Source organism: Alligator mississippiensis, chromosome 7 (genome assembly GCF_030867095.1).
Source record: "Alligator mississippiensis isolate rAllMis1 chromosome 7, rAllMis1, whole genome shotgun sequence".
Classification (NCBI taxonomy): domain Eukaryota; kingdom Metazoa; phylum Chordata; order Crocodylia; family Alligatoridae; genus Alligator; species Alligator mississippiensis.
In genome coordinates, this window is record NC_081830.1 from 32,729,857 (window position 1) to 32,756,547 (window position 26,691).

Here is a 26,691-nt window from a genome sequence, read left to right on the forward strand (position 1 = left end):
TATGAATGGGGAATATTTGGAACTGAATATATTACCTGACAGTAATATGTAAAGCTAAGTGAATAAATGTAAAAAACATCCCATGAGAATTCATTGCCTGCTTGAAATTAATTTAGTCAATAGGCTAGTAGATAGGATACCAACCAGAGATTTGGGACACTGAGGTTCAAATTCCTGATCTGCCTCTTCCAAATCAGTCAGGACTGAGATGTGAACCCTGGGTTTCACATATCCCATAAACCCATTTCTCAGGCTGGGGGTGCAGTGGCGGGGGAAGGACTTTCACAAGGTCTGAGTGTTGCTTCTATGTTGAATGAAAACAAATTTTTAAAAATCTGATGTTTTGTGAAATAAGATTCTTTTCTGGCTTAGCCCTGGGTGTTTCATAGCAAAAAAACAAGATCTCTCATAGTCAGCAGTTGTGCAATAACCTGCCTATGTTCTTCCAAATTCCCATTAGTTAGAAGTTGTCTCATAGCTTGAAGTATGAATATTTATGCCCCTTTCACTACAATGGTTATTTTTTTTTTAAATCTTAGTATTGTAGCCATTCTGCTAATATTTGTGTTCTCTTTCTCTAATTATTTGAGTGCCAGACTTGTATGGATACCAATATTTGAGGGGGAAAAATGCATTAAAAAATGTGAGCACAAGTATTCGCAGGAATTGCATTTTCGGTTTTCATGAGCAAGTGCAGTGCTTGACTACTGCCCCCGGCCAGGCAATGGAAACCATGTCATGTGACTTGCTAATCCAATCATCCTACATTAACATATCTGGAATTTCAAATGTTCCCAATCAATTTAAAAAACAAAACAAAACAGGAAAAGCTGAACACATTCGAATAATGAGAGCCTCTTAGATGCACGGATGTCACCATTCCCTATCTCCCAGGCTAAAGGGGAGGCCATGCTCAACAAATAGATAATTTATTTAAAATCAGATCTGATGACATGTTTCAAATAGTGTAAGAGTCGCTCCAAGGGCCTGTTTAATTTAAGCTTCTTCATGTGAACTACATACCCGGGACAAAGCATCAGCTAGGCTAACATGGGAAGGAATCCTGGACTAGAAAAAGGCAGCTGCCAAATGCATTGCTCATTCTAGATTGAATCCATTTTGAAAGCACCCTTAGTATTTGGGACTCCTGAACAGCTCTTCCACTAAACAACAGAGTTTCCATACTCTCCCTTTAATAAGGCCGCAGAAGTCAGAGTGTTCTTTCCTTGACAGCAGTGGGTGTTGTATCATGCCCTTTATTTCTGAAAGTTGGACTACCAATTGGCTTGCTAATGAAAGCTTTGTGCCTGTCTTATACAGGTGTTTCACTCCTGTTGTCCAAAAATAAATGAATGATTTCAGCAAAGCACAAGGCAAATTCAAATGTTTCATAGGAAAATAAACATAAACCTGCTCAATGAACAGGTAAAAATTGCCCAAGTGCATGCGGTGGAGTGGGACATCTTCTTCCCTGTTGGTTTGCTCCTTCTTTAACATGTGGAACAAATGTCTCTTTGGGCCCACGATGAGGCAACTTGGAGAGATCGGCAGAAATGCTGCAGTTGGACCCTGGGCTGGTTTTATTTTCTATTGAACCTTGATGGAAACGCATACACAGCAAGTCCAGGCCTGTCCCTTTTCCTTTTTTCTTTCTCTCTCTCTTTTTTTTTTTTTTTTATTTCTTCCAGGAGTGCTGATGATAAGGAAAGCAATGTCTAAATCTTCTTAATGGTGTTTATGCAAGCAGTTTTGCTTAGCTGCAGTCTATGCCACCCCCTCCCCCGTCCACCCTCCCCTCCCATCTTCCTGCTAATATCGCTGCTTCATTCCTTTCCCTGTTGGCTATTACCATGGACTACAGCGAATCTAAAACTAAATAATCCCCTTAGTGTCAAGTTTTCTGGGCTGAGCAAATAAATCTAACCAAATGCATTATCTAGGTAGAGGAGGCTGTTGTAAGGGGGGGAGAAAAAAGATAAAAGCTATTTTACTTTAAGGCAAAGAGTAAAACCATCATTTTTCATTCACATTGTAGTTTTAAAGTGTTTTTATTATTTTATTTCAACTTAACTGTTCAATCCTATTCTCTTTCCATTGTAATTAAAAAAATACACAGCCCATTTCTGATTTCAAGCATTAAACAGAGGGGGAGGGGGGAGAGAGAGAGACCCCAGATAAGGTGCTATTGAAATCCTACTCTCAGCCGGGTAATTCTGATCAAGCAGTAAAGCAGTCTAAATAAATAAAGCTCCCCCCCCTTCCCCTTCTCTCTGGGAGGGGGACGATAGATATTAGAAAACTCATTTGCAAGGAAAGAGTAAACGATGGATCTGCATGTTGGAGGGCTTGATTGAAAGGTCTGCTCTGTTTTACACTGCTTTGAATTCATGAGTTGACAGCTAAGAAGGAGAGGACTGCCGCCCAATATGGGGCCTAAGCGTCCAATTTTAGGTAAGGTTCAAGCCGGCCTTGAAGGGAGGGGTGAAAGCTACTTCAGAGTTCTATTAAACACCTTTAAAAAAATAACCGAATCATAGGAGAAAAGCTTGCAACATGAAGATGTGTTCCTTTAACTTCCATTTCTCAACAAACCTCCAAGCATGATAAAAGCTGCACACCTCTTTGTGAATCATTTCCTACTGCAAACACAGGGCAAAATCCTTAACGGGTGTAAATCAACAGCACTGTTGGCTTCAATACATTTATAATGATTTACACCAGCCAAAAACCTGGGCTGCATTACCCCAGGATATGTGTTTTAGTGGCTTGCTGATCTACATCTCTACTTCCTGTGGTCCGCGTACAATCAGTTGTTCTCTTTCTTTTCCTGAGTTGCAGCTCTATTGCAGCCAGGCTGGGGCAGTGTGAGGGTACCAGTAGCAAGGCAGTGTATCTTGGCTGACTCCCAAAATACTACCATGCAACGGTTCTTAATTCAAAAGAGCAGGGTTGTTTATGTAAATAGCTGACATGATCCAATGTCAGAACCTGTTATCTGATTTAATGCTTTTAGCTCTAACCAAATGAAAACTCAGTTAGGAACAAATCTGATTAGGTTTCCTTTGTTTGTTTGTTTACTGGTGGAGTTGCTTTTCAAAAATAAAAATCTTTTTGCAATACTAAAACACAAACATTTTGACCTGTCTCTGGCCAAAGTGAAAATCCACTACCCACTCTGGTTTTGATCTTAATTTCAGATTCACTGCCTTCAGAAACTTCCAACTGTTTGAGGTAAATACAGCAAAAAGAAATATTCCTTGCATGCTTTTTTACATTATACAATAAACAGCTTGATACATTTCAGCCTCAATGGTCACATCTGCATGAGATGCTTTAAGGCGTATTAGCCTAAATTAAAGGTACATTAGGGTGTGCGTCTACACGTGCATGCCCTTAATGCACTTGAAAAATGGCAATTTGGGGCTATTCACACCTAAATTTGATATCTGCAAATACTGGTATCAAATTTCGGCATGAATAGTTAAAGCGCATTAATGCACATGTAGACGCATTGAAGTGTGTTAACACTGTGTTTATGGACTGTTTTGGGTCTAGCTTTAGTCCCAAATCCAGTCAGTTGGGACTAACTTTAGTCCCAAATCAGTAAACACTTTAACACCTATACATATAGATGTCTGCCTAAACCCACTTAATGCACATTAAGCTAATGTTTATTAAATTTAGGCGTGCTTAAATGCATATGTAGACATACCAAATTAGTCTTACATGAAACCTGTGGTCCATATCCAAGCAGATTTGTATATTCCGATTGTGCAGAATTCCATTGTTTTCCCCATTTAAAGTGCAAAAGAAAGTTTCTACGCCCCTTGACTTCAGAGATACCTTTAATGTAATTAGTATGTAAATGAACGCATTTCTATTAGTCTGAGCCCGGAGACATCCTGAAACAATGACTCAGAGGTATCCACTTCCCTGCCTCCTGTCATCTGATGATAGTGTCACGTGTAAAGCCCAGGCATGAGAAGTCAGTGACGAGCTTCACTCCCATTAGTGGTTGGAGGACTAAAAACTTGGAGTTCTATAAAGGTACAACTGGAGTCAAGAGACCAGAAGAGACTTGCAGAGACAGGAAGGGTGAGAAATGCACAGGAGAGGAGAAAGGAAGGAAAGAAATAAAAGGCAAAGATTGTAGTGGATCAAAGGGAGCATATTTCCCTGTTGAGAGATGATGGAGACAAGAAGGCACTGAATAAATACTGAATAACAGCTAAACATCTATTTACTAGACAGAAGACATTTCCTTTATTTGATGTTTTGTAAACCTCCCATTGAAGCCAGTGCAAGTTCCACTGTACATTGGGAGAATTATGCAGTCCTGAATTTATACCCTTTGAACTAGGATTAAATGTGGAATCTACCCCCCCACTTCCAATTTAGCTACCCATCATCAGATTACAGAAAGCCAGTACAACAGAAAGGAGAGAAATCTTCCACGAGACAGTGCACTGCATCTCTCCTCTTTACCGTGCTGCCTCAACCCTCTCTCACAAAATGGCAGATAGCCTAGAAATACAACAGTGAAGCAGTACGAAAATAAAGTTACCCAGCCACTCTGCGTGCACCATATTCCATGTCTGTCACTTTAAGTTTTAGTTTGCGAGTTATCTGCATTTACATTATGGCCAAAGATACCCGTCACAGAGGATTATTCTCCATCCAGTTCCTTATCTGCATTTTGAGGTTACCATCTGTAGTAGTATTATTATTTTCATCATCCTCAGTCTAACAGGAGAGCAGAATCATTTTCCTTTGCACTAGCTACATGGTCAATCTGCTTCAATTCTAATGCCTTCTGTCCTCCTGAACTTTTATTTTGGAACAACAAGCAATATATTTCTCCATAGTTAGCTTACCCCAGATGAATTGAACACAGTGCAAGAATCAATGAAGGAAAGTCTATCATCTACTTTGTATGTTATACCAGAGGTCTGGCTTGATTTTACAATGGTCCTTTCTGGCATTAAAACCAATCTATTTTTGACTGTCCTCTCCTTTTACTTTTGTAAAGTACCTTGTGGGTCCCAAATACCTTCCCGGCAATTTTTTTTATGATTTCCTATAGTCCTTATAATTTTGTACCAAAACTTTCCAATTTAGGTATAAAACCCAGGCTGCATGTGGCTTGTTTTTTAAATCTGGTCTGAATAAATAAAACCTAATTCATAACTGACACTTAAGATATAACTCTACTGCATATTTTGAAGTGGAAGAGTGTAGCACATATACATTTAAAATAACAGAGAGCCAGATCTTTAGCTGGAGTAAATCGACGTAGCCACCATAAAAGCAGTGGAGCTATGCCGAGGGCATCAGCTGAGGATGTGGCCCCAGCTGGGTACGACACAATGTGGCAGGCTTCTTTGTTCATTCTGTTTTCTCGTCGTTTTGAATGTGTGCACACAACCAAGGAGCAGCTGAGAAATTTATCCAGGAGAAAGGTGGAATTTCCTGAGAAACATGCTGAGGACTGTTATCTGAAGAGGTCTCTTCAGGTAAGCCATGCATTGCAAAGAAATTCTATAATTGTCTCAATATTCTGAAAATTATTGTGTACTGCTTCTGGTCACATGAATACACTTGCTCATTATTTTCTGTAAAACCCACATGTAATCTTTGCCCCCTAAATGACCACTAATCCTCATCAGAGAGCAGCTTCTGGTAGGTTTTAGTGGTTGATACCTACCTGTAAGTCCCTGTGGACCAGATCCTGAGTTGGGTAAATCCAACAGTGCTGTGCTGATTTACACAACCTGAGGATCTGCAACAGTGATTTCAATTCATCTCTCTGCATCCTGGGCTAGGTCATGTCACCAAAAATGCCTTTAGCCAAATCTCTCGTCTCACTGTGCCTTGGAGCTGTCCACAACCAGCACCTTCTCTGGGTGAGTGTTTGTGATTCCTTACCATCCATCCTATATCCATCCAAACAATCGATTGAGAGCTTCACGCTTCTATGAAAGCAAAGACAAAGATTCTCATCACCAGCATGTGTCAACATTCTGGAAAGCATTTATTCCATTACTTTAACCAAAACCATTTGTAATTTTCTCATTGGTTTGCATGGCACGAGAAGAACCTGTAAGAAAGGGAATCTTTCCACTGATACTTCATGTTATGCCTCTGCTTTCACAGGCACCAGGGATAACATATCAGCAAGAGCATGTTCCTCTGCTTGTACCTGATTTATTGATATACAGCCGAGTTCAAAGCCAACAAATGAATCTTTGCTGTGGGTAGACATTGAATGCATCTCTTTGGATCCAGTATCTTAACCACAGCTTTGTGATCGTGGATCAAAGTGGGCTCCCCACTCCTACTCCAGCAAGGTCTCATGATATTTAATTAAACCAAACAATGTCCTGGGCCTCTTTCTGGACTTGTGAATTATTCCTCATCCACTGAAAATTGCTGAAAGTGAGTGTTATAGGTTCCTTCCTTCTCATATGTGTAAAATGACAGGATCACAGACACAACACATGCTTAACTTATACTGAGGGAAAACTAAACCACATCAGTGCACTGAAAATGCTCTATTATACTTTGCTCTTCAAAAATGTTTTTCTTCCCAACATTTCTCTTTCTCTCTTTTTTTTAACCAGGTAGAGCTATTGATATCAATGCATTTGAAATAACTCCTACACAGTAGCTTAACATTAACATATTGATGTCAACATTTCTGAAACACTTGGGGATTTAGCTGCTCCCATAGCAGTTAGTCAACCCATTTAAAGACTATTTCTACTTTTTTTTGTCATCTCGCAGATGGGTATCAAGCTCACGAAAGAGAGCAACAACATTTTGTCTTTAAAAACCAGAAGTTATTCTAACTTTTCTGAACCTCATTGAGGCTTCTTAAAAGTTTCCCAGTATATCTCACAGTCATCAGTAGACTGTCCAAACTAGAAAAAAAAAACAAAAAACAATTTAACATGGTAATCCTTCTGACCTGAATAGCTTATTATTGGAATTGAGCTCTAACACCACCTGTTAGTATGCTGAACCATGTTAGATTTTGTCAACTTCCATTCTGCTTTTTTGAACAAATACATCTGAAAGTTTTACAGCTTCATTCAAACCTCACAAAAAGCAAAGGCCTCTCTGAGCCAACAGCTCAGCACTCGAGCACTGTGTAGGCACATGAGCTTCTATAGCCAATTATATGCAAGGGAGCAATATGGTGAGCATATCTGACCACCTTTAACTCCCCTGAACAACCAAGGTACCCAGATCAAGTGGGGATGACATTCAGCACAAGTCCAAAGAAAGGCTCAAACTCATGCCTGTGGAGCTGTAGCAAGACACCTTGAAAGCTCTGCCACTAGAAGGCAAACATGGCCTTCTCAAAATCATAAGTTCTCACCTTATTGTTTTTCTTGAGGGCATACACAGTGTAGCACACTCCTAAATGGAACAGTTTCCTGAATCTGAATGCTTTCTAGTTCTTTTTGATTGATTCCTACAAAATGGCAAGTGTAGGACCTGACACAAGAACTGTAAGTGACACATGCTAGCCAACAGCACTATCTCTTGTCCTCCGTGACTGATCCCCCAGTGGCAGAAGTCTGTGCTTTGTTGGTAGGGTTTCCACATATATGGAACATAGGGATGGCAATTTCAGCTACACAAAGCTTTTCTCTTATAACCTTTGCTAAATACTGTGGCCTAAATCCTAATCCACTTCTAAGTCTTTCTCACAGCTAGCATGGAAATTACATATCCTGAAATCCAAACCCACTCAAAGCTCTCCTACCTACTTTTTTGCTGGGCAGCCTAATGTGTCCCTAGAGACCAGTCTGAGCCCACCCTGTCTAGAGAAGTAGTTCTGCTCTTCTCACAATGTGCAGTCTTCCCTGACCCTGATCCACCAGGAAAAAACAGGACTGTGGCATATTCTTTCAAGGGGCCACCCTTACATGGCTACCTCAGCTAGAGATACAGCTTACTTTGAGGAAAGGCTTGAATGATAGGGGGGGGGGTGGAGGAATTCCCACCCACATTTTAGCCCAATTGCCTGTTGGCTAGGGCACTTGGCTCAAGGACTGGGAGACCCAAGTTCTAGGCCCTACACAGTCTGACGTAGTTTGCAACTGTATCTCTCATTTCCCATTAAATTGCCCTGGCTATGTACTAGGCAGAGCCAGCAGCAGCATCCACTCCCTTTGCTGAAGCTGGCCCACTGGGCAGCCAAAAAGGTCATGGGACCAGAAGAAAAGTGAGCCAAATGGAGTGCAACTCTGTGACTCAGTGAGGGCCATCACTGTTAACCCCTACCAGGTTAGTTTGGCTTGATTCACCATTAACATCTGTTATATTTTATGTCATTTTCTATGTGGTTCCATGCATTTAATTATTCTTTCCTTCAAAAATGGTTTTAAACTGTTATTTCCCATTCAGGTCAGATTAACAGTTCTGTAGTTGTCTGCATCATTTTTTTGCACTTCTTAAATGTTTGCTCTTCTCCAATTCTACTGTACCCTCCCTAATTTGATGGAGTTGCTACCACACCCACAATGTAATTTGCTAGTTCATGCTGTCAATGCTTTTCTCTTCTTTTAGGTTGTCTGCTTTCTTATACTACCCTTTCTGAGGCAGTCATTCATCTACTTAGCTCTGGGGCCCCTTTTTACAAGTTTTTTTGTGTAGTTGGTCTGGGTACATATGCCTGGTTTGAGTACCTATTATCTAAAGAAATTCCAAGTTGTCTCCACGTTCAAGTCAACAAGCCTGTTGACTTCAGAAACAAGCCGGGTAGCTTATGGAAGTCAGCTCTGCTGAAATCAAGAACCTTAGTTACAGAACTGCTTTTGTTTGTCTTTCCATTCAAGTGAATTGCTGTAAGTCAACTTGTAGTGGTTGTCATCAGTTAGCTGTTCTATAATGTTGTCACCATTTGCCATAACCAAGCCTAAGATAGGGTTGCACCCAATTGGCTCACTCAGTAGTTGGTGAAGAAATCTGTAAAGCTAAATGATACTGGAAATCAGTACAGCCCTAGGAGAGTTGCATCGATTTATACCAGCTAAAAAATTGGCCCTTCTATCCTTCCTGCCACTGGGGAAAGCAGTGGAGGGCCCCGTGGCTGCAGCAGCAGCATGGACACCAGCTGTGGTGAAGCCAGTTGTGAGGCCAGCCTCAACATCAGTGAAGGCAATGCAAGTGGTACTAGCAGCGGCAGTGGAGTCAGCAACAGAGGCAGTGGTGCAAGAAAGAGGTGGGCCGAACTCTGTTTTGGTATAGCAATATCTCAACCTGTATCATCCTTAAATGCTACTATCCTGCCATATGTCTATAGTTCCACAGGCCACAGCATACGGTATCTTCTTCTTGTGTAATCACCAGTCCACAAAAGTATCTCTTTGTGGCTCTTCTGTGCCTTTGGCAATTACTTTCTTTACTGTTAATGGAAAAAGAGAATTCAGGGCACCCTGATTCCTTGCATATCACATGTTCTCTTATTTTGTGTTGCTCGTTTCCCTTAGGGTTGTCCTGCAGACCATAATGAGCGTGTGAATGCATCTGCTGTCACTTCCAAGATGCCAGCATTTGCTTTTCTGGAACAGTAATCCCAATTTCAAGTGCATTTCCCATTTGCTTTTCTTTAGCTGTGCAACAGGAACTGTGCTCAGTCAGTTCCTGGTAAATGCCTCTCTGAATTGACCACTACTTCAGCAATACCGGTCCAGAAGATCAGTCTCCCATATAATGCTATTGGGAGAAAGTACTTCTATGACAGTCTCACAGCTATCATCCTGGTCTTCTCTCTCAAAGGATTAAAAAAAATACCCCTATAAACATGTTCATGGTCTTGCTCCATTGCATACAGGAGCAATGTAATGTGCATCTCACTGATTTTCTTGTGCAGCTCAGTTGAAATCCCAAACCCTGTAGAAATGCTGCATCCTTTCAGACTGTACTGAAGGTTGATGACAAGATCTTCAAGTGGATTGGTCACTTGGCACACCAGACAGCCCTGGGTCAACATTTCTGAAAATTTAGTATACAGCAAAGGTTTCAGCCAGTTTCTAACCTAATGCCACATCAGGAGATGAGCTTTGATTCTTTCCTTAGTCAGCACAGCATGGAACCTCACTGAGGAAAACAATCAAAGCACCAGAGAAAGGGATCCATTATGAATTTCCCTCCTGGTACATCTTCATTCAACAAAAGGGCAATAGCAGTCTTACACTCCATCTAGTGGCAGGATGTCAATGGTTCAACTTATAGCCCACTTTTTACAGCAAATTATGTAGGTGTTAAACACAAACTTTTATTGTAATTTTCTTTCAAACAGATGATGCACACAACACTGCTCCAGCTTCAACTTGTTCTGCCCATTTCCTTCAGTTATAATTAACCCTAAGGGCAGATTGTCTTTCACCTATTAGTCATGTAAATGGACTTAGGCGCCTAAGTGCAGTCCAGTTCCACCCTTCTCCAAGCCCCTGGAAAATAATTAGACTGTCAACCTTTGTAATGAGTAGTAATCTTAGCCTTAGGAAAAACTCCCAAAAATGCACTGAGGAGGAGGAGGAGGAGGAGGACACCACTGCAATTTGCATTACTTTTTCAGAGACTCCAGCAAGTTAAAATAGGACCACCTTTAGGCATATAATAGTGGGACAGGATCTGGTCCTAATGATCTTCTATTCTCATATCACAGTATTATTAAATGCACAGACACAAAATGGAAAATAACTATTTAGGCACCAGTGCTTTAAGCAAAAAGTTCTGGAGCCTGTAGTGGATCATGGGTTTAATGAGAGTCAATCGGGTGATGCTGCTGTAAAATATATATAATTCTGGTGCATATGGCCACCAGGTAAGCAAGCCAAGGAAATGCAAAGAATCAAGGTGCCCTGAAGTGATCTCTTCAACCATAACGGTGAAGGAAGTAACTATCAGAGGCACAGAAGAGCAAAATGGAGCAACATACTATATTAACAGGAACATCAGGAAGGCCAAAGCACAACTGGAGTTGCAGCTAGAAGGGACATGAACGGTAATAAGAAGGGTTTCTGCAAGTATGTCAGCAACAAGAGAAAGATCAGGGAAAGTGCTGGTCCCTTACTAAACAGGGGAGGCAACCTAGTGACACAGGATGCAGAAAAGGCTGAAGTGCTCAATACCTTTTTCATTTCAGTCTTCACAGGCAAAGTCAGCTCACAGACTACTGCACTTGGCGGCACAGTTTGGGGAGAAGGTGAGCAGCTGACACTGGCAAAGTAACAGGTTAGGAATTATTTAGAAAAGCTGGACATGTACAAGTCCACGAGGCCGAATGGGATGCACCCAATGCTGAAGGAGTTAGCCAGTGTGATTGCAGAGCCACTGGCCATCATCTTTGAAAACTCATGGCAACTGGGAGAGATCCTGGATGACTGGAAAAGGGCAAATATAGTGCCCGTCTTTAAGAAAGGGAAAGAGGAAGATCCAGGGAACTACAGACCGGTCAGCCTCACCTCAGTCCCTGGAAAAATTATGGAGCAGATCCTCAAGGAATCAGTTTCTAAGCACTTGGAGGAGAAGGTGATTAGAAACAGTCAGCATGGATAGACTGAGGGCAAGTCATGCCTGACCAACCTGATTGCCTTCTTTGATGAGATGATTGGCTCTGTTGATGTGGGGAGACCGGTGAGCATGATATACCTTGACTTGAGCAAGGCTTTTGATACAGTCTCCCACAATATTCTCACAAGCTAAGGATGGGTTGGATAAATGGTCTATAAGATAGATAGAAAACTGGTTGGATCATTGGGATCAGAGGATAGTAATCAATGGTTCGATGTCTAGTTGGCAGCCAGTATCAAGTAGAGTGCCCCATGGATTGATCTGGGGGCCACTATTGTTCAAGGTCTTCATCAACGATTTGGAAGATGGCAATAGCGAGCACTCTCAGCAAGTTTGCAAATGGCACTAAGCTGGGAGGAGTAGTAGATATGCTGGAAGGTTGGACTAGGATTCAGAGAGATCAAAGACAAATTGGAGGACTGAACCAAAAGAAATCTCATGAGGTTCCATAAGGACAAGTGCAAAGTCCTGCACTTAGGATGGAACAATCCCATGCACCAGTACAGGCTTGGGACCAACTGGCTAAGCAGCAGCTGTGCAAGAAAGGACCTGGTGGTTATGGTGGACAATAAACTGGGTGTGAGTCAACAGCGTGCCCTTGTTACCAAGAAGGCTAACAGCATACTCAACTGCACTCATAGGAACATTGCCATCAGATTGATGGAAGTAATTATTCCCCTGTATTCTGCACTGGTGAGGACACATCTTGAGTCCTGAGACCAGTTTGGGGTCCCCCACTACAAAAAGGATGTGGACAAGTCAGAGAGAGTCCAGTGGAGGACAACAAAAATGGTTCAGGGGCCGGGGGACATGACTTGTGAGGAGAGGCTGAGGGAACTGGGCTTATTTAGTCTTGAGAAGAGAAGACCGAGTGGGTATTTGATAGCAGTCTTCAACCACCTGAAGAGGGGTTCAAAAGAGGATGAAGTGAGACTGTTCTCAGTGGTAACAGATGACAGAACAAGGAGTAATTGACTCAAGTTGCAGCAAGAGAAGTTTAGGTTAGATATGAGGTAAAACATTCTCACCAGCTGGGTAGTAAAACACTGGAACAGGTTACCCAGAGAGGTGGTGGAATCTCCATCCTTGGAGGTTTTTAAGGCCTGGCTGGACAAAGCCTTGGCTGGGATGATCTAGTTAGGCATGGTCCTGCTTTGAGGTTTCAGGTACCGCAATTTAAGAAATATATAGTCAAATCAGAGAAAGTCTATAGGAAAGCAACAAAAATAATAAAGGTCTTAGAAAACATCACCTATGCTGAAGAGTTGAAAGAAGTGGGTGTATTTAAGCTTAAAGACAGAAGACTGAGGAAGCAACATGACAACAGTCTCCAACTATTTAAAATGTTGTTATAAAGAGGACGACAATCAGTTGTTCTTCAGGATCATCATTGGTAGGACAAGAAGAAATCAAGTTCAACTGCAGCAAGAAAAAAGTAGGTAAGATCTTTTTAAAAAAGCAAAAACACTTTCTAACTATAAGGGTAGTGAAGACTTGGAACAGGTTACCAGAGGGAGTTTTGTATTCCCAATCTTTGGAGAAGAAATTAAGAACAAGTTCAACAAACATTTATCAAGGATGGTCTAGATATGCCTGGCCCCTCTTCAGAGCAGGGATTAGACTAGATGACTTCTTAAGGACTCTTCCAAAGCAGGTATCAAATTTATGTGCAAATAGCTAAAGCGCCTTAATGCATGTGTATGTGCACTATGGTGCATTAACACTGTGTATGTTGACTAACATACACATACATACACTGTGATGTATGACTAACTTCAGTCCCAAATCAGTTGACATACCCAACATTAATGCACCTTAGCACGTGCACCTGTAGACGCATGCCTAAATTGCCTTAATGCGCATTAGGCAAATGCACATTAAGTTTAGTTGTGCATAAAAGCACGTGTAGACATGCCCGGTTTCAAGAAATTCCCCATATCAGCAATGCCCCAGGGACAAAACACCCAAATCTTAGCTCCTCACTTTCCTTCCCTTACTTTCCTTTCACCTTACAAGGAGGAAGAGAGAGGGAAAACTATTTGAGAAGCAATGGTGGAAAAGGAAAGCTGAGGCAGATAGGATAAACAGTAATGGCTTTAAAAATTGGGACGGTGATTGCTCTCTTGTGTGTAGATCTTGGTCTTTTAGGTCTGTTCTGAGAATATCAGATCTAGCCCAGCAAGGGATACAGGCAGAGGAAGGCTTAGATGGTAGAGCCTGCTGGGACTTAAGCATGAACTAGATGCTGTGAGTGTGTCTACATATTCATTAATGCTCCTCAGTTACTCTGCATTTAGCTTAGTACCTCTAATAAGAGGTACTAACTGAATGCACAGTACCTACAGTTACTGTGCAATAGTGCTGGCTCACGGTTTTTTATGATGTTTACTGTGCATTAGCCTAATAACACTGCACAATAGGCTTTTAGCATGGTTAATAACTGCAATACAGCTGTGAAGTGTTATTAAGCTAATGCACAGTAAGCTTCCTGTGTAGATGTGCCCAGAGCTGCTCAGTAAGTGAAACATGATGAAAAGCTGAGAAGCAGGAGTTTAGGTTCCTGGGGAAACTAAGGTTGAAGACTGAAGTGTTGCCAGAGTTTGGGTACCTCTGAGCTTAGGTGGCCAAAGAACAGGAGTTTTGAGGATCACCTTTTTCAGCTTAGGAACTTGAATCCTGCTGAAGCTCCTGCTTTAGGTGTCTAAGTCCTTTTGTGGACGTGGGCCTGCAGAATCCACAGAATATGTTGTTAAATACCAGCTTTAGTTTTGGTTGTTAGCTGTATCCCAGGAAAAAGGTCAAAGCAATGAGCAACCTCATGCTTCACTGTTCTTTATAGCACAGATCTTGAAGGACCTTCATTTTACACAGGTTAAACATAGGTTTAGTTTAATGGGAGGAAGTTTTCCCCAACTGTAAATGTACTTTGGAAACAAGCCAAAGCACTAAAAAAAGAGAAGCAAATTACATTTATTTACAGGATCGGAGGAAAGTAGAGCTGGAAGGGACCTCACAAAGCTCATCTAGTCCAGCCCCCTGTTCAAGGCAGGATAATCTCTGACTAAGGCATTCTGGCCAAGTGTCTGTCTAACCTCTTGAAAATTTCCACGGATGGAGATTTTACAACTTCTCCAAGCAGCTTGTTCCAATGCCTAGCCACCCTCATAGTCAGAAAGTCCACCAAATCTTCATCATTAATTTCCCTTGCTGCAGCTTGAGGCCATTGTTCCTAGTCCTGTACCCTACAGCCACCTTTATTGCAAAAAAAAAAGAGCACACTCTTGGCTCATATTGAGCTTATGGTCCACTGTAACCCCTGGATCTTTCTCTATAGTACTGCAGCCTAGCTAGTCATTCCCCAGTTGATAGTCGTGCTTGCAATTATTCCATCCCAGGTGCACGATTTTGACCTTGTCCTTTTTTATTTTTTCTGATTGATTTTGAAACATTTCTCTAGTCATTCTGGATCCCAGTTCTATCCTCCAATAGGTCTTCAACTCTACCTGCCTTGGTTTCAAAGTTAAATTTCCTCTCAGGCTGCCTTTTTTACTAACTAGATTCATTCTGAAAGATCCTAAAGACCTTTGAAGTATAGATTCACTAAAAGGCAGAAACCTCCTAGGTAAATGGGGCAGCAAGATGGATATCTGACCAAGAGTAGACTGTGCCACAGATATGACAGCAAAGAACACTACTGAGAGCACCCTCCATAATAACCAAATTAGAGTGAAACAAAGAAAATAAGCTGACAAAGAGTTTCCAGTTTTCAAAAATGTCCTTCAAATAAGAAAGGAAATAAAAGCGCAGCTCCCAAATTTTCAAAATTCTTTCTTGGAAATTGAGTCAATTAGAACACTTCATTTCAATTTGGACTTTGTTTTATTTACTATCCTAATATATTTATACATAAATAATAATAAATCCATGTATAAACATCATATATATACACATTATATTGCATGTACAATATATGATATTAGATGTTCTGTATAATGATATAAAATAGAATAAAATATTAAAACATTAAATGAAGCCATCATCAGTTACAAAATGAGCATGTTGCATTCCAAGAATATCAAAATGGGACATTTCAAACTTGTCAGAGCTTTCCTTCCTGGTTCCTCTCTTAAATCAACTTTTGCGAAGCATTTCCATTTTCAACAGTTCTATCAAAGATTTTGCTGACCACTTGTAAATTAAAGAATCCAATATACACAGCAATGAAAATTACATTGAAGCCTGATTTGGAAATATCACCCTTTCTCCTAATACAAGAATGAGGGGGCTTCTAGCTAAAGCAGTAACAAAAAAGGATGTTTTTTCAGAGTGTAATCCTCCTCTGGATCTCAGTGCTGCTGGAGATGACTGAGGCCAACAGGTTGATAGGTTTCAGACAAGTACTGGACATTGATATAACTACCTAATATTAAAATAATAAGGATTTTTTTAAATGGAAGTTTTGGAAGAGATCTGATTGTTCAAACTTGAAGGCAATAGCCAAACCTTCAATGAGAATTAGGGAAAAACTCTTCCTGGGAGTAAATTTTCCTGCTGTTTCCTGCTGTAATGATTTCTCAACCACTGGAGTACATGATATTTGTCTGCATTGGCTATAGAAGCCAAGACTAAATGAACTCTTGTTTCAATCCAGTATGGCAGTTCTTATATTCTGTGACGTGCCCTGAGATCTATAAGATCTACATGGGGCAGACAAAACTTCAAGCTTTAAAGGTTTCATTTATTCCTCACTGATCTACTGAGCCACAGGCACGTACTAAAATAATTCCTGCATATAGTGCTGAACAAAATGCTGTTCAGAGTCATCAGGTATTCTCACCACTCCTTCCACTTTGAACTAAGCACTTGGGAGGAGGACCCTTGCCCAAGTGAATGAAGTCCAACAGGTCTAGATGGAGGACCTGGTGGGCCATAGCAAGATGGGGATTTGACAATACACGGGGGATAGGATTGGGGAAAAAGCAGAGGTATTTGTAAGATGCTGATTTAGAGGGCTATTAAAAATGCTACCCACATAGCCTTTTAACCCTCAAAGATATCAGATAACTTTTTTCCTGCTGTGAGATGAAGTGGCTGTCATTATCTGCGAAGGTCTGTATCATATTGGAATCTGCCAGTGCAGGTCAGAGAGTCCGTGGTGCTCTGGTCCCGGCTCCAGCACTGAATTACATTTCCCAGGCACAATGGCTGCAAAATGGGTGGGTGCTTTGTCATTTAAACTGCATAAAGAGGCAGAAATTGATTTTTATTGTGGATCTTCATATCTAATAAAGCTCTGAGGGGCTCTTTTCTTCTCCGATTGAATGGCCATTGAATGCTTTCAATCTAGTTCTGTGTTTCATGCCTAAACTGAATAGTGGCAGGAGGAAAATAGATGGGGGGAAAAGAGGCCAAGTCACTTTCCAGATTGAAAAGGATACAGCAGAGAAATAAATAAAAAAATAAAATAAAGTAAAATGAATCAGAAAAGCATTTAAGTGGAAAGGGGAACTTTCTTGATGCTAAGGAAAAATTGCTTTTTGAGATTTGTGTGTGCGAGTGTCTGCGTCTCCAATTGCACACACACGGTGTGGCAGTGCCTGCCTGGGGATGTGTGTTGATGGGAAAAGATGTGTTGCACTTTGACAATGTGACCACAGAGGAGTTTCGCATTACCTGTGCTGCAAGCTATTGCATTTTGCTTTTGAGCTTCCACTTTCAGCACAAAATAGCATATACTGAAACTTCTCAAAACATACAAGAATGCCCCAAGATGTGGGTGAATGCCTATTAGGCCAATGTATTTTAAATGCTGTCTCAGGGGACACAGACTTTTCAGGAAACTGGGTAATTGTGGCACAACATTTTGTTTTCTGGTTACACTGAAAGACAATTGAGGTAACTATGTTAAAGCAGTTTACTCCTGAGTAAATTAGTGTGACATTTGGTTAATAATGAAGAGCCTTTATCCTCATTACTAGTGGGGTTCTCATGTCCTGCTCAAATCAAGTGACCAAGAGAAGTAAATATATAATGGCTGTTCAGTAGCGCTTTTTTAAATGTATTCCTCATTTCAGTCCATTCCCCTGTGGAGAGATGTCTTCACTATAAAAAAGACCAATGCAGCTGACATTAATTAGTGCTCTTGTTGACAGTGAGCTCAAAGACTATAAAGAATATATTGATCTTCCTGTAGGAAGACATCAGGTAGTGTGATGTTACAGATAGTCTTAGAAATGATGCTTAATGGAAGGTGTGACTAGTTAGATCTTAAGACCTTGGAGAATGCTTAATGTCAGCAGCGGTACGTTTTTGTTTGGAGGGTGAGCATGTAACTAGTAAAATCTCTTCTTCAAAGTGACCTCTGCAGATTTCACTACTACAGTTCACTGACAGTGAAGTCTACATGGGTCAAAGTCTCTAGGACCAGTGGTCCCTAGAGCACACTGCATTTCTGACTGGAGTTGTGCATCAACAGCTCTTGCTCTGTCATTTCTCTGTGGGGATAACATTTATATTGCCTGACCTACTCACAAAAAACTATTGTATGAAGCATAGCAGCTAAACCTTTGGCCTCAAAACACAGAGAGACCAATCTCAGCATGGACTTCTCAGGGTGGTTCAATACCATAGGGAAGTCCTATCAGAGGTATCTGCTTTCTTGGCTGGAGTCAAGTCCAAGCTGTCAATACTACACACCTGCAAAGATTAGATCCAACCAATCTTAAATTCTTGGCCGCCTGACCTTTGGCATGAGATGAAAGAGCCAGTTCTTAAATGTTTATCCCAAACTATTTGGTACCTCAGTTCTGTGCACTGGAGTACAAAAGCAAACCAACAAGGAAACGGCCTTCAAAGTCTGAGTCACAGCAAAGAGTGATATGGAAAAAAATCTTGTGATTCCTCCTCCTTTTCACTGCTTTTTGTGACTTAGTTTTAAGGCTGTGATAATGTGTTACAAAAGCAGACGCATACATTTTTTTAGGGACTCCAAAGGGTAGATCAAGTCACACTTGGACATCTAAGTCTACTTGGGTGCCTGATAGGTGGAAGAGGATCCAGCCCCGGTGTTCAAGATTTTGTTTCCATCCTCCAGCAATAGGATTACCCTACCTATCAGAGAGGATTTATTATACCTGGCAATATCAGAAAAAACAGACAAGTTATGCCAGCTGCCTTACAAGTGCTTCTTGTTCTTTCAGAACCCCAAATTCATTGGCAGTAGTCGCTACCATTCAAAGGACTGAAGTAGTCTTAACTACTTGACAGAGGGTATGATATTCTGCATTCTTGGTAAAGTGATGTTCTCCTCTGCCACAGTGGGCATTGGGACGGCGAACTGTCAGACTGTTACATCCAGTTACCAATGCTACCTAAGGAAAAAAATAGCACTGTTTGCCCATTCACTGCCAGCAGACTAGACTGATTACCCAAGGTCATTAGTTACTAGGCACATGTTGAGACCATACTTCAACACTTCAAGTACAGCATCTAGAGATGTAGCACCCAGAAATCTTTTGAGGCACTACCCACACTTACATAGATCCAAAAAGAAAAAAAACCCTACTAGATGGCCTCTCATGGGATGGGGAAGGGCTGGTTAGCTCAAGAACAGATGAGATCCCACAAACAGACACCTGAGACTATGGTGAGATCTCTAGGGATTTCTCAGCACCCAAGGCAGAGTGAAGATGCCAACATTTTGGTATCACAGACAGCAGTACTCAGATGATGCTTCCAATTAGTACCTTAATAAAAGCAGGAAAAGGAGAAACAGTGGTCCAATGGCCACCACCACAGGTGCAAAACGTAGAATCCTCAGGCTAAAAGATACGATTGGGCTCAGTACAAGGTTATTGCTGGGTAGTCCAGTGACATACAAGAGATCAGACTTAAATGGTCTTATGGCTCTTTTTAACATGAAACAAGAGTGGGTGAAATCCTGCTTCCTTGATAAGAAGTGTCACTTGCACAATTTTTAGGTTTTGAAGTCACTAAACAAGATTGTACTTCATTCTGTTGAGCAGCCTGAATTGTGCTAAGACAGGGGAGTCAAGCTCACCTTGTGCCCCAGGCCAGATCTGGGCTGCAGAATTCCTTGTAGGCTGGATCCAGCCAGGGCATGAGGAAGCATTGGTAGCAGCCATGGCTGCTCTAGCTCCTCCCTGGAGCACATGCTGACAGTGGTGGTGGCAGTGGCAGCAGCTCCAGCTCCGACACAAGGCATGCAGTGTTGGTTCCAGCCCTCTCTGTATGCTCCGTAGTCTGGAAAGTAAAATACAATGGCTCCACGGGCCAGATCCAGCCCAGGGCTGCATGCTTGACATCTTTGTGCTAAGCCATCCTTACAGGACCCCAACTCTACTCCACCCAGCTGGATTCGTCCAACTGCACAGGCTCAGAGGCAATCCAGTGCAGGTACTGAGGCATCTAACTTCATTCAGGCTCCATTGCAATTCAGTCTTGTCAGGAAGATACATAAATGTTTCACAAGACCCCTACAAGACTGTAGCTAGTGAAAAGCCATGGCCAGCAAATACTGGACACTGCTTACAACAGCATCGTAGTGCCTACCTTATCTTTAAAAGACATGGGCCAGAGTCCTTGATAAGGAGGAGTGTGGACTTGTGTTTGGAGAGAAGAAAATAAAGCCTGGCTGATGGTTTTTAGGAAACCTCAAGATCGCTGACTTTGTGGGAAGCAGTGACAGTGTTAATTGCTGCTGCCCTACTGACAAATTTTCAGGCCTGCGGGAAGCCTTGTCCTGCATGTCAGATCACACCAGCATATGGCCAAATCAGGCCAGCACAAGATTGGGCTCCTGAACCAACCCCATGCAACTCCTCTCAGCCTGCAGGGCCAGAAGTGTGGGCATGACTACTCTTAGCTTGTTGGTTAGGGCATTGTGCTGGGATGAAGGAGACACGAGTGCAAATTCCCAGGCTGAGGTGGGCCTAGGCAAGTTAGACTTGCAAGTAATAGGCAAATCTAACAATTAGGCTACCCCTGGAGAAGGAACAGGATTTGCACTGAAGTCAGTGCTAGATGCTAGCTAGATGCAGTCATTCAGCTAGAAGTCTTCCTCCTAAGACTTCTCCCTGTTTTATGTCATCAGGATCAAGTAGAATTGCAACTGAATGAGAGGGTCTCCTCTCCTCCTTTGAATGAAAAGAGATCTGTGTGCATCCTGAGCAAAACAGAGCGTATCTCTGAAGTTGTGCTAGTTCCCTGGGGAAGGAATAAGAGAATACTGCACCTCCCTCCCAGTCCCTGGTCACTTTAGGATGGAGAAAGCAAAGGTTGAGTTAGAGACATCTTATTGGTGAAGTAGAAACAGGATGTAGGAAACACATGACCTGCATCTTGATATTGGGCACTTCGGCGCACAACTTGAATGTGGAATAAATATTTGTGCCCCATAGTGTGCTCCTAGTTCTAAAAATCTGGCTGCTCTATTTGCTTAAGGAAGTCAAACTCTCTCCTTTCTAATATGTGGCTAAATTCCTACCCCCCTCCACCACAGTATCTGCGAGCTTGCTTTTCTTCCCTCCTTCTCTCTGGTCAGTGCAGACATCTCTTCGATATAGCGTCTTTATAGCTTCCTGGCCATCATTTCCATGCCTACTCAGTAGCTGGGGAGCAGGGAGCTGGACACTGCTGAACCTTCCTCTTTCCATGGCCTTTTCTTGCCCCTCCACAGTCACAGTCACCCTCTTGCTTCAAGGGTGTAGGGGTTTGCCCCACTTTCCTCATGATAGCTGCCCCTGTAGCCACCTGAGGGGTATATGATAGAGGGAAGGTGTCATCATGTGTGCATTACCTCTGTCAGTGACACATACCTGCAGCTACAGTCACAAATGACATCTGTGTGTGGCAGGTAGCAGCCCAGTGTCAAAAAGGCTCAAAGCAATTGGTGATGGCAGGAGAGAGGCTTGCCCCACCCCAACCCCAGGGCGAGCTGGAGAGCTGGACCTGAGAGGGGACTAACACCCCCTCTCACTGCTTGGTCCATTCCTAAGATGAGGGTGGAGCCTCTGAAGGGAATAAAAAGGCAGCGTGCCCCGCACTTGGGGCCTGCGACAAGAGACAGAGAAGAAGACAAAGAAGAGCTGGCAGAGCTAGCCAGTGGGGTGGAGCAGTTGCCCCACAAGAGCCCAAATGACTTGTCGGACGAGGAGCGGCAAGCAGCCGTGTCCCCCAGCCCCGCTGTGAGGGAGCACGGCGTCAGTGCACAGGCGGTGCATGGAGGGTCCGGGAGAGGACTGAGGCCCCGGAGCTGCAAGCAGCAGCTCGGGTCTCCAACCCCAGCACGAGGCCAGGCACCCAGTGCACAGGCAGCGCACAGAGAGTCCAGGAGCGGACTGAGGCCCCAGAGCTGCAAGCAGCAGCTCAGGTCTCCACCCCAGGCATGAGGCTGGGCACCCGGTGCATGGATCAGTGCATGGAGGGTACCAAGACCCTTGAACTGCACAGCATGCAGTGACTCAGGTTCCCAACCCCGGCATGAGGCCAGGCAAGCGGAGCAGGGCCAGCGCACAGAAGGTCTGGGATAGGGCCAGGTCCCGGAGCTGCACGCGGCAGCTTGGGTCCCTCCACCTGGGCACGAGGCCAGCACACGGTGTACAGGTCCGTACACACTGGACCTGGGAGCAAGCCATCAGTGCACACAACGGTGTGCAGGGCCCCAAGCAGGCCGACTGGGAGATCCCCACAAAGTGGCTGAGGCCCCCTGCAAAGGAGGAGACCCCCAGCTGGAAGAATGAGAGCAGCCTTGACAGACCTCAGAGAGTTGTGATTTGCCTGGAAAGGACATTCCCACAGGGGAGGAGGGTGCCCCCTGTTGTTTCTGTGGTTAGCCACTGGTAGGGAAGCCCCTGATGGGGAAGAACTCCCAGGTTTGAGGTTGGCCTGTTGGATGATTTTAAGCAGGGTTAGAGAGGCCCCGTAGGGCATGGGGGTACCTTTCCCTCTTCTTATCTTTGGGACACAGCTATTGCTCCAAGGCAACTTGGGTTATTCTTTGCTTTTGTTGAGACCTGCGCCTTTTCATTTGTAAGCCCTGTGCCTCAGGCTTTGTGAATTCTGTGCCTCATATTTTGTGAACTTGCAGTTCATGCTTTGTAAACTTTCATGCCTTTGGAGTATAAGATAGTATATAGTATAAGACTCTTGCTTTGACTCCTTTTGATTCCTCACCTGTATATAGAGTGTTTGCATAAATATGACAATAGTCTGCCTATACTTGTAAATTTTGTATATATATGTTAATATTATAACTTTTATGTCTTATACATTTGTACATAGTTAAGTTTATTCTTGTGTCCTGGCTGAAACTGCGTACAGCAGGCAGTTTCACCTCCCGCAGTGCTTCAGCACCTGCTATCTTACCTTCATTCAAAGAGGGGGTACTAATACAAGTGCCACCTGGGCTACACCTATATCTCTACCAAAATCATATAACTTGCCTTGTACAACCTATCTGCCTCACACTATACTGTCATTGGCTCACTCAGCAAGCAAATGTTGTGTGGGTGCGTGTGAACACGTACGTGTAGTGCTGTTGCTGCTATTGCCTGGGTGACCAACAAATGCCCTGCGTCTGTCTGCGGGAGGCAGAAATGCTTCTTGTCTTCTGCTGCTGTTGGGTTTTGCTGCTACATTGGCATCCCTTAGGCCTTTCAGCATTTCTCAGGCCTTTTCACATATGCTTCCCAGCAGCTGAACAGCTTTTCCCGAGAGTATCTTTGCTGTATAGCACACAGAATCATTCACCATCAGCGAACTCATGTTGTGTGAGTGTGTGCTGTTGCCTATGATGCTGCTACCACTGTGACATCCCTTAAAAGTACTGAGGAGAGTACAATGCGGTTATTATTTGTTTAACCAACTGTTTTGCCACATGCTGCTAATGATATAAATATGAGAACCCAAGCCTGCCATATCCATCCATCTATCTTTCTGAAAGCTCCTCCTTTTATCCTCTTTAGCATACATAAACCCTACGTGTATTAGATTAACTACTGCCAACACCGCACCCATTATTTTTCAGTGTGTGCCTCTATGAAAGTAAATGGATTATACACCCCATATATCATCTTAGCAAATTAAAGATGCCACGTCTGCTGGATATTCATATTCTGGGATGTGCACTGCAAAGAAGGAAATAAACTTGACAGTACATTTTAAAAAAAACCCTCCTATTTTAAAGAAACCATATATCCTGTTTGTACAAAGGCAACTTTCTCACTGTGCAAATTTCTTTTTCAAGATTTCTAAGGGTACAACTATTTTCTGGCAACAGTAAGCATATTACAGGACTGCCTATATGCATTTTGTTGAGCGTGTATGGGATTGGGATTGAATATTGGAAGTACTGACCAAAATCTTACTGTTTTATTCACTGCTCCTAGTTTTGAAGCTAGCTTTGTCATGTCCAATTTAGTAAACAATGGAAAGGAATGTATATATCATAGAAAAGTGAGGCTGGAAGGGACGTCTGGAGGTCATTTAGTCCAACCCCCTGCTCCAGGCAGGAACATCCCTCTCCAAGCTGTCCTAGACAAGTATTTGGCTAACCCAGTGGTTCTCAACTGTTTTGGACTATAGGTACCCCTCATTGGACTCAAGACACCCCTCTCTAGGTTTGTGAATTGAGTGGCACCCTAATTCAAAAATTAATCTATATGTTATAGGGCTTTCCTCCTTGCAGTTGGGCTGAAAATTCAGCCAAGCAGGGAAAAGCCTGAGCCTGCACTTATCTGCTTATCTCCTCACACCTAGTCCATCTCCTCCTACTTTGTGGCACTTCCAAGGGATCTGGCAGCACCCCAGGGTGCTGTGGCACCCTGACTGAGAATCACTGGTCTGAACTATTCTTAAGAACTCCAGGAATAACACTCATGTATAACTTCCAGGGAAAAGGCCCAAAACATCTACAACACCCTTCAACCTGCCACAAGTAAAGCAGGAGGATGAGGGCACTGTCCTTGCAGGCATCTCCAAATCACAGATAATTGGACTGGATCAAGCTAGTAACAGTTTTTAAATGAGTATATTTCACCAAGGGGAAATCTGTGGTGGTGTCAGTTAATGTGGACACAGGCACGATAGAGCTACAGTGCACTTATATTTCCTTTGTTCATGTAGGTGTAAAAAGCTCTCTGGATATTTACTATTTGCAGCAATATGCAGTCTGCTCCTGAAGCCCTATAAAGTTTTCCCCCCCATCATCAGAGGTCCCCCAATTTGAGAATGATCTCTATTATGGCTCACTGATGGGTCTTCAGGTGACAAGAGTCCAATCCTTGAGCCATAGATCCATCTGTATAGGTTGTAGGTCTTGCCCCAAGGATGAGTAGGCTGCAAGATGGGATTCCTCTCCTTTTTCTTCTTCCACTCTCTTTTCTCTACCTCAAAGGCAATATGTTTTACCTCAAAGTGAACAGCTGGTTGGTTGAGGTTGTGGCACCATTACAGTCCATTGGCAGCCAGCTCCTTCCACCTCTCGATGTTGGCACCACTCTTCAGGTAGCTGAAGGCTGCTATTAAATCCCCACCAGTCTTCTATTTTCCAGACTAAATAAGCCCAATTCCCTCAGCCTGTCCTCAGAAGCTATGTGCTACAGCCCCCTCACCATTTTTGGCCTCCAGTACTCTCTCTACAATTTGTCTACATCCTTTCTAAAGTGGAGGACCCAAAATGGACACAGTACTCCAGATGTGGCCTCACCAGTGCCCAATAAAGGGGAAGAATCGCTTCCCCCGATCTTCTGGCAACACTCCTACCAATGCAGCCCAGTGTGCCATTAGCCAATAGCCATTCTTGGTAACAAGGGCACACTGTTGGCTCAGGTTCAGTTTAATGTCCACTGTAACCCCCAGGTCCTTTTCTGCAGAGCTGATGCTTAGCCAGTCAGTTCCCAGCTTGCACCAGTGTATGGAACTGTTCTGTTCTAAGTGCAGGACTTTGCACTTGTCTTTATTGAATCTCCTGAGAAGTCTTTGGATCCAGTCCTTCAATTTGTCAAGGTGTCTCTGAATCCTAGCCATCATAGTGAAGGTCAAGGATAATTATTGTGAGTATTTTGGTCTCTGGTATTTTGGTCTTTGACAAATATGTCCCTGATGAAGAACCCCCCACACTCCCCACCAATCCATTCATTACTCATTGTAAATTTCAGAAGAAAAGAAGTCCTAAATGGGAACCAGGATGACTGTCAAAAAAAATGGAGAACAGAGTTTGGATGATGACACATACTTGCTGGACGCTAATTCAGGTGACAAATGGATCCGTCTCCAATTCACTACAAAGAATGGTTGCAGTCATCTGGTCATGAAAAAGCCTCAGCATCTTGATGCACCTTTCAGGATATCCAAAGCTGGCTAGTACTTTCCACAAGGCTTCACAACTGATGGAATCAAAACTCTTAGTAAGGTCAATGAAGGCTATATACCTGTCCTGATGGTGTTCCTGACACTCTTCTTGGATCTGGCAGGCAGCAAAGACCACGTCAGTTGCCCCATGGGGCGATTCATAGATGCTAGGGTCAGAAGGGACCTCAAAAGATCATTGAGTCTGACCCCTTGCCTAGGCAGGAAAGAATGCTGGGGTCAGATGACCCCAGCCCGATGCCTATCCAGCCTTCTTTTAAAGACTCCCAAGGTAGGGGAGAGCACCACTTCCCTTGAAAGCCCATTCAAAATTTTGGCCACCCTTACCATGAAGAAGTTTTTCCTGAAATCTAGCCTAAATCTGCTCTCTGTCAGTTTGTGACCATCATTCCTTGTTACCCCAAGAGGCACCCTGGTGAACAGAGCATCTCCGATCCTTTGCTGCATCCCCCTAATGAATATGTAGGAGGCCACAAGATCACCTCTCAGCCTTCTCTTGTGAAGGCTGAAGAGATCCAGGTCCCTCAGTCTCTTCTCATAGGGCTTGTCCTGTAAGCGCCTAACCATGAGTGACCCTCCTCTGGACCCTCATGAATCTATCAACATTCTTCTTGAAGTACGGCGCCCAAAACAGAATGCAGTACTCCAACTGTGGTCTGACCAATGCCACATAGAGGGGAAGTATCACCTCCTTGGATCTATTTGTCATGCATC

At 43.0% G+C, this 26,691-nt stretch overlaps 1 long non-coding RNA gene across 1 annotated transcript in view; it reads right to left on the reverse strand.

Annotated features, from left to right (window-relative positions):
* Positions 1-1,824: 1,824 nt before the first annotated feature.
* The window catches only part of LOC109283681 (uncharacterized), a 35,900-nt gene continuing 11,033 nt past the window's right edge, over positions 1,825-26,691 (reverse strand). Inside the window, exons 2-3 of the long non-coding RNA XR_002090953.2 lie at positions 5,705-5,972; positions 1,825-4,176 (exon numbers count right to left, since the gene is read on the reverse strand). This is a non-coding gene — a long non-coding RNA (uncharacterized LOC109283681). The remainder of the gene's footprint in view (positions 4,177-5,704; positions 5,973-26,691) is intronic.